Genomic DNA, 9,692 nt, shown 5'->3' on the forward strand with positions numbered 1-9,692 from the left:
ATTATAGTTTTACTTGAAATGTATGAACATGGAATTATTCATGTTCTTATATCATGAAATATATTCTGAAAACCTGATCTTATAATAATTATCTTATAATAGAAGCATGAATACAAAATATACAAGATTCTTGAGGTCCTGAGGAGTACATCGAGACTAGGCCATCATGAATCAGTCGTAATTTTGAATACTATTTTGAAGATTATCATTTTAAATAAATTGCATTCAGCTTTGCTATAGTGTATACAACTTGTGAGTAAATTTTGATACCACTGAATAATTGGTATAATTCGAAATAAACGGAGTCTTCGAGTGATATGACTTCGAGATAATGAGAATATACTGTATGTACTATTATACATATTATACATAAAGCAAACAGATTCCGTAAAACGGTCTAGATATTCGGGCATCAGGGAAACTTTTGGCCATTTCTAAGTGATTTATCTGGAATCCGGAGACAGACACAGGAACATATTTTGATTAAAATGCTTATGAAATACCATTATATAGCTATTTATCTATTGATTTGTCTGATTTACAGCTTAAGTCATGTTCACATCTCCGTATCATGAAGCGGACTAAACTTTGATCAAGCTGTAATGTCAAGCTGTGCTTACTATAGCTTGTTAGTGTTGTTGGCACTTTTAGCTTAGCTATATCGTGTACATTCTCATCGGACGTTGCATCTTGGAAAGAACTTTCTTTACTTCACACGAGGCTGAATTTATCAAACCTAGCAACAAAGGGCTCGCAAAATTCTTCAGATTCACTTTCGGATGAATTGATAATTTCTTGTCTTAATAAAAACGACTTTTATTGACTATGTCCTTTGTATATACTCGCCTGAATTGGAAATCAAAGACAGGATAGACCTTACCTCGATCTTTTCCTACAACGAAAAAAACGAGGAGAGTTTCCCATGAAACTTTTAGTGAATTTTCCATGGATATAACAACATCCCTGCATCCCCAACTATGGTGTTTACATGTTGCAGTTGATTCGATCTCATTGTCTCGTTCTCAATATTACGATGTTTTTGCAAGGAGACGGTTTCATAGTGATCTCATTGGGAAATACTCCAGTCCTTTGTGCAATATGAACCTGATGATTTCGTTATTGTTTACTTGTTCTACCTATTTCGACGGCCCGAATTTTACATGGCGGGAGTCATTAATGAAGCAGAAGACGAAACCTCTTCTAGAACACCTGGTCTGATTCTCCTTGTATTTTTCATGAGTCTCCGTGTAAATTTTTCTTTGTTTATATTGAATTTAAGTTTAAATTATGATTATGTTGACATATTGGTATTGTATTGTTGCTTTTGTAAACAAAACAAATATTTATCGCTTTTTAACTTGTTCCATGTGTGCGGTATTAAGATTATCGATTGTATACATAGGGAATTAAAGAAATAATCAAGTGATATAAATGAAATTTTACTATTTTCAATTTTTGCATATGATATTCAAATCTCGTTTTAATCGTCAATTCATACATATTCGAAGGTTGACAACGTCGTATTTTATATACACGCATTTCATGATCATTTTAAATTATCAGATATATGTACAAGTATAAAAACATAAAACCTAACATTCCAAATCACAATCACTGACGTTTTCAAGCCTTGCGGTCATCTTCAGGCGATTGATGCTATAGGTACGTTACACATTAACCTACATTATGATAATGTTGTTGTCCATTGTAAGGGGAGTTAAAAAATGGTATAACTGACCTCCCGGTATAAACTTTTGTGCGAGTTTAGGGACGGGTTAAAACGTTTGGCAAACATTTCCTCTTTACTGACTCATTTTGAAAGCTCTGTCATTTTGTAGAAGGGATGTACCCTGAAATGTTCTTTACCACACTTATCCAAATGTCCACCTAACGGGACAATTCGCGTTTCTGGCGAGCGAATCTGCTTTCGGTGGACTCGGGCCGTTCAGACAGAGCGTTTCCCGTCTGTCCAATGTCTTCGAGGAAGTTGGACAGGTAACACCAGTAAATAAGGTTATTGCTTTTGCAACTGTTTGGCTTTATAACTTTTCCGTTTTTGAGTATGAAGGAATGGCCTTCTTTTATGTGTTAACATGTCCCGCATCTGGTATCTCCGCAACCTCGAAACCACATCGTGCAGTATTGGTCGTTGACATCATATTTTGGCACGTGCAAGTATTTTCTTCAAGTTTAATGGGATCGCGCATCTTTCTGCTTTTATGTTATGTGGCGATAGCATACACATAAATGTGTGTGGAAGTTACAAAACTCACTGAATTATGGGACTAATAAACCTTTCCATCTGAGAGATTTCGACTTTTTTTCAGTTGTGATATTCCTTTCACCCTTAGCATCACCGGCAAATCTTGGGAAAACGAAATAGCTGTATGACACTGTTTGATTTAATGTTTGGCTTTTCTGTATCTGCTTATCACTTACGTCTCTCTTGTACAATCTTAACACACAAACTTGGCTGTACATCAATACGTGAATCTCTGTGTTCTCCGACATACTGTACCTTTCCTCCGTGATAAGTACTGTTGACCCCCATGGTGTTGTTCAGATGAGTTATGACCAACTATTTCAGGTACGACTGGTCTCAGGTTATACGCTAAGAGCTGGAAAACTAATACACATCAACGATATACATGGTTAGATAAGAGAAGTGCAGTTTAATTCATTATTCATCTGTATTGTATCTAACACTAAATCTTGAGATGAAGCTGATAGACACTGCTGGTGGGCTTTCGGTCCCGAAGTTCCGTTGTAACTTAACGGTCTTGTGAAATAATCCAATATTGAAAATTCTGACATTGAATAATGGGGTTGGTGAAACTTCCCATCAATATTCTGAGTTTTACTTCGAGCACTTTTGGTTTGCCAACGTCACCTCGTATGTTTCTACACTTCCTGCCTAAAGTGTCACTGACGGGTCCTTGAACGACGGAACAGCTCTATGGAGCAGTTTAATTCCTTTTTTGGTTTTAATTCCTGCATCCAATTCCACACATTCCCTTGTGCCCCATTTTTTAACGATCCTATGACGAATGCATGATCCCAAGAAATGATTTCAGCAAATTTTTTACATAATAAAATTAATTAGAATCTTTTTCTTCATTTCCTCAAATGCATTCAACATAACTGCCATCATCCCTGATCTTCGTCAAATGTATTCAACATAACTGCCATCATCCCTGATCCTCCTCAAATGTATTCAACATAACTGTCATCACCCCTGATCCGCCTCAAATGTATTCAACATAACTGCCATCATCCCTGATCCGCCTCAAATGTATTCAACATAACTGCCATCATCCCTGATCTTTCTCAAATGTATTCAACATAACTGCCATCATCCCTGATTTTTCTCAAATGTATTCAACATAACTGCCATCATCCTTGATTTTTCTCAAAAGTATTCAACGTAACTGCCATCATCCCTGATTTTTCTCAAATGTATTCAACATATCTGCCATCATCCTTGATTTTTCTCAAAAGTATTCAACATAACTGCCATCATCCTTGATTTTTCTCAAAAGTATTCAACGTAACTGCCATCATCCTTGATTTTTCTCAAATGTATTCAACATAACTGCCATCATCCTTGATTTTTCTCATAAGTATTCAACATAACTGCCATCATCCCTGATTTTTCTCAAATGTATTCAACATATCTGCCATCATCCTTGATTTTTCTCAAAAGTATTCAACATAACTGCCATCATCCTTGATTTTTCTCAAAAGTATTCAACATAACTGCCATCATCCTTGATTTTTCTCAAAAGTATTTTCTGCCATCATCCTTGATTTTTCTCAAATGTATTCAACATAACTGCCATCATCCTTGATTTTTCTCAAAAGTATTCAACGTAACTGCCATCATCCCTGATTTTTCTCAAATGTATTCAACATATCTGCCATCATCCTTGATTTTTCTCAAAAGTATTCAACATAACTGCCATCATCCTTGATTTTTCTCAAAAGTATTCAACGTAACTGCCATCATCCTTGATTTTTCTCAAATGTATTCAACATAACTGCCATCATCCTTGATTTTTCTCAAAAGTATTCAACATAACTGCCATCATCCTTGATTTTTCTCAAAAGTATTCAACGTAACTGCCATCATCCCTGATTTTTCTCAAATGTATTCAACATAACTGCCATCATCCTTGATTTTTCTCAAAAGTATTCAACATAACTGCCATCATCCCTGATTTTTCTCAAATGTATTCAACATAACTGCCATCATCCTTGATTTTTCTCAAATGTATTCAACATAACCGCCATCATCCCTGATCGTCCTCAAATGTTTTCAACATAACTGCCATCATCCCTGATCGTCCTCAAATGTATTCAACATAACTGCCATCATCCCTGATCCCCATTTAAACGTGCAAATTTCACCACTGGATTTATAGGGCTGGTGTTTTTAGGAACATGTAGTACATTGTCCTTCATGTACAAGCATGTCCTAGGTTCATCAGCTTTGAGTCTGCCATGTGATTTTTACATACACCTTTTATGATTATAGTCATTTTTTTTGTTGTGACTTACCAAGCGTTTGAACTTTTAGGACAATGCTCTTGTTTGTGATGGCACCAACTGTGTGGGCGCCACAGGAAGTATTGTTTGCAATGAAGCATATTGACGAAGTGTCAATTCATCAATATTTTTCTGTTAATATTGGCAAATACGAGAAAAATATATATCACCCAATATTTAGAACATTGTAATAGTAATGTTTTTTTTATAATATGTCATTCTTAGAAAAATGCATGTTGTATGAATAAACAACCAGAAAAACTTGAAGAAAGCATCGCAAGAAATTGTGTAAATCTGAATTATGTTCTTTCTCTTGACCTTTCTGAACCCATTTACCTTCAAACAGAACATCAAAGAAAGAGTAACTATGTACATTTCATATACCTTTCAGTAGAATTAGTAAACAGACAAACAAACAAATACAATGTACGTTTGGAATGCACATTTTATTAATGTTGTTACAAATGTTCTATTGTAGTCCAATTGTATAAGACTAGTCAACCAGTGTCTATTGATCACTTTCAATAGCTTTTCATAAAAAAAAAAAAAAAAAATAAAAAAAATCTTAAAATTTACAATCATCCTTTGTTGCTGTTTTTCATATAACAATTATTTCAAATATCTATACTGGAACAATTGTAGTTCCAATTTTGAAGACCAAACTAATAAAATCAAGATTTTTCATTTCACTTTGTACCACGTTATATGTAAAAAAAAAAAAAAAAAAGTATACTATTTGTACAAAGTGAAATTATAACAAATTTTAATAACACTGAAATGTGACTTAAAAATGTTCATTAGATGTGTTATTAGGGATAATTAGTCCATGGACAATTGAGACTCGACCTACATTAATAGTTTACAATACTCTGACAGATCTAGTAACAGATATTCAATTACATGTAGCCTAACAATCACAATGTCAACAGAACATGGGATTGAAATATAATCTTTACAATAAATATATATAAATAGATTGATCAACAAAGCAAGGCATGCGTATGTAAACAAATATCACAGAATAATCAACAGACATAAACCACTATTTGCTGGCATTTACTTTTCTATTGGAATAGTAATAGTAGACTTGTTCAGAAAAAAAAAAAAATGCTCCGGAAAAAAGATCCAGCATAATGTGTTATTTTGTTACAAAGTTATGTCTGATAAAAAGTTGATAACAGTAATGATATAGCTTTTTACCAGACATGGATATAAATTTGCTTTATAAGCTTTAAGAGTATAAAAGTTATGATAGAAACCTTTCTTCTTGTCAGCAAATCACATTGGTCCAGGTAAACTGCTATAACCTTTCTGCCTGATTTGGGTGTGTGCTTTTTTTCGCACAAGATCAGCCAACAGACCATTATATTGCTTTCAATATCAGTTAAATTTTCCTCAACCAATTATAGAACAATTATCAGCATTTCTGACTGGTATTTCAGGCTACAATTGACAGAAAAAAAAACCAATCTAGGTACATTGATCATCTTTACTGTATATATATGGTCACTTCTGGTGTTTGAATTAAAAAGCATTTCCACACATTTTTTTTGCTTAAGTTTTGATGCCTTCTTATGTGTGATATGCTTTAAATATATATTTTTGGAGTTTACCAGTAGATTCAGGTACCAGTGATAATTGAAGCATGGGCTACTGAGAGGTAAGTTTTTAATATAAAGACATTAACAGTTTAATAACGACAGAATCTATGACCCACATGATACTATATTGACAATAGACTAGCTAGCGCTGCTAAAACTTTTCTACAACATATACCATCATACACTTTTATCTTATACAAAAAATAGTATACACATCATTTTCTTAACAATCTAAGTACTACAAACATCTAGGTAATGGATGAAATTGTTCCTTGCTGCATTTTCATACAAAATAGCCCTGTTGAAAGGTGTGTGCTCACAACTTAATGACTCAGATATATACATTGCAGATGGGTCCAGTTTTCATAAAGTACGATAATTCTTCAAACAACAGAGTCAGGTGGCCATTCTGGTGAATAAAGTTGTGATATTTTTGTCTTTTGGTAATGCAGAGTTATCTGCTCTTATGAGCAGGTATTAATTGGTATGTCATTAGTTTGAGTGAGAAAATTATGTCGTTTTCTCATGACATTACACTCACAAACAAATGGCTAACAATCAAAACCTGCTGACAAGAGTAGATAACTGATCATTATGGAAAAACAGAATTAATAATTTTAGATGATAGTTTATATATAAAATATGAGCAATTAATCTGCAGTAGAAAAAGCTAACACAAAGAGGTGGAGGAGTCCAACGTAATACATGAATAATTAAACGTTTTTATTAATTGGGCACTTTTCTTTCCTCCTATTCCAACAGACTAAATAAATACCAGAATTGTCTGTAATGAATAATATTATCAATAGGGACGGACTGAGAATAAGCTGCTATGTATATATATATATCTCAAATATAAAGGTCAAATTTACTGTGTCTGGTGAAAATAATAAAATAATATAAAAGATGACTTAAACAATATGTCAAATTAAGTATTAGTGCTTTCATTTCTGAATCTTTATGATGCTTAACAAATTATATGATCTACGACATCATAACAAGCGTGATTAAGGGACATCATTATTGTACAGGATTTTGTACAGGGTTTTAGAATTAAATGTATAACTAAATAGTCTTACCTCAAATTATCAGAGTTGTAATATATCATCTCTTGTGTCAATATGTCGTCACTATAGAACTGTTATTCCTGACCTCACATTTGTTTCTATGTAAAAACATCTGAAGAAACAAAAGTGCTTATATTTCACAACTTGTGTGTTTTCCAGTCTTTTGATTATTTTTTGTATATATTTATAGAGCGATACAAAAACATATCATGTATATAGATGAATGCAGAAGATTTCTATAACAATGTCATAATTTACACTACCGACGACTTTTACATATAACTATGTGAAGGGAGGTAATCCAATATGACGGACGCAGAACTCGGGAATGATAACCCCAAGAATGGCATGTTCCTGCGTATAATGTGCACCCCCTTTTTGACACGACAGTGTTAGCTTGAAAAAGTGTGCACTATACGCAAAAATTTATGGTAATTCCGCTTAGTAAAAATAAACAGATATATATTAATATTTTCTACAATGTTCATTGAAAGCTCCATCCTAACTCTGAATTTTGGCTTCTGGTGCCAATACACCACCTTTCTATCTTTAACAATCTTACAATGTAGACTGCTGCTCAATACAAGTAAGAGGTTCATTTCGTTTATGAAATAAAATTACACAAAAATGTGATAAAATCATATCGTAAGATCATCTAGCTGATTTTTTTCTCACAACGTGCTTGCTATTAAAAAACAAAAGAACTTTTTTCATAATTATGTTAGAATTTCTGTTCTTTTGATCTACCCATTAAATAACTTGATGACAAAACTTTTCTCATGCAAGGAAATCTGTTTTGGAAAGATTCCTGACTATAAAAACAAAGATAAAAAATTTTGTCCATCACATTCTCACAGTATCTTTGGTTACAACAAGAGATAATCTATATATAATAAAACATTATACCATACTTTATCATACATTTTGTAAACATGAAAAACAATACTAAAAATAATAATAAAAAAAAATGTGTAAATATACTTCTAAATGAGAGACACGATACACGTTTAATTATTAAATATGATCAAGCCTAGAGATACTCTACACTTCCTACAAATTGATAGATCTCTAATTATGTTTAGCCAGGCTGTTTTGTGAGCTTCTTGATTTCTAAGGGTCTAGTTTGAGACCATGGCAGTAATGGGCATAGTTATAATTATTTCAATATACAATATTAATATATCAATCTAACAATGTAAATATGATATTTTCCAGAGAAGTGCAGTTAATATGTACAATGCAAATTAATTAGAATATTTACAATAATATCATTGTAATATATAAGCATTCAAAATGACAATACAAAATTTTGATAAAATTCTGGAATCAATAATAAACTTCAGACATGTTCAACCTCTGTACAAACTGATAACAAGTTTGTGTTAACATCAAATCTTTTTTGTTTTGTTGATCTGCAGGAAAACTGTGAATATCTGGAGGTAGTCTTTTTGAAAAGATTAGCAACCTTACAATACATTTCTGTATGGACACCTAACACTTTACTGTACACCCCTCTATGGACTGTGCACCCTATGCTTTAAGTATATATTTTGATATGATCACGATTCCATAGCAGTACAAATACATACTTGCTATTTAAGATCTTGTAACATATTGCAAACACCAAGAAAGCACTTTTCCTGCTCGGGATTCACAGAAAAGTCTTAATCAAACTTATGTTGAATTGATAAAAAACTGTGATGACATGAATTTTGTTTTTAAAAATTCATTTTGGTTTCAATGGTACAAACAAAATAATCAACATGACTTTTTTCCAGAAGATGTTTGGAAATTTCTAAAATTATTTGTCTTTTGAACAGTTGTACCCTTTCTGTAAAAAACAAAATTCTCTCAGCTTACCATCGAGATAAAAGAATATTGATAAATCAATTTATTTTCAAATCAAAACATTTATGTTTTTTTCCTTGCAAGAAATTGATTCCATTTTCACAAGTTTTACATCAAAAAAGATAAACTTGTCTCCAAAATGTAAAAAACAGATTATATAGATCGATGATAAAATTGAAATTCATGCCTTATTTCAGACCTACCAGTGTAAATATAACATTAAATTGTTTCAAATGAAAACCCTGTAAAATGACTATTTTAATAACATACTCTACATTAGTCCCAAATCATAAAACAGAAATCAAATTAAACTTTGTTATAATCTCAGCATATTTTTTTTCTGGACTCATTTTGACTAGATCATACAAATATTTTTGTATTTATATATACACATTTTTTTCAATCTATATCATACACTGTTTTTTATTTCAATGCACAATGATCTATTTCAATATACATAATTTTGTTATTTATTTTATTTTATTTTGAAATAAAAATTTGTTTAAAATACACACACAGAATTTTATTAAATACTTATTTTTGCATAAGTGATAGACAATGGCAGGAAATGGTTCAAATCTTACCATTTGGGCAACTGTACATTCAATCATAGCTTGATTAAACTGATATG

The sequence above is a fragment of the Ylistrum balloti genome, unplaced genomic scaffold, assembly GCF_031769215.1.
Source record: "Ylistrum balloti isolate Yb309-2 unplaced genomic scaffold, AGI_CSIRO_Ybal_v1 Utg370036, whole genome shotgun sequence".
NCBI classification, from domain to species: domain Eukaryota; kingdom Metazoa; phylum Mollusca; class Bivalvia; order Pectinida; family Pectinidae; genus Ylistrum; species Ylistrum balloti.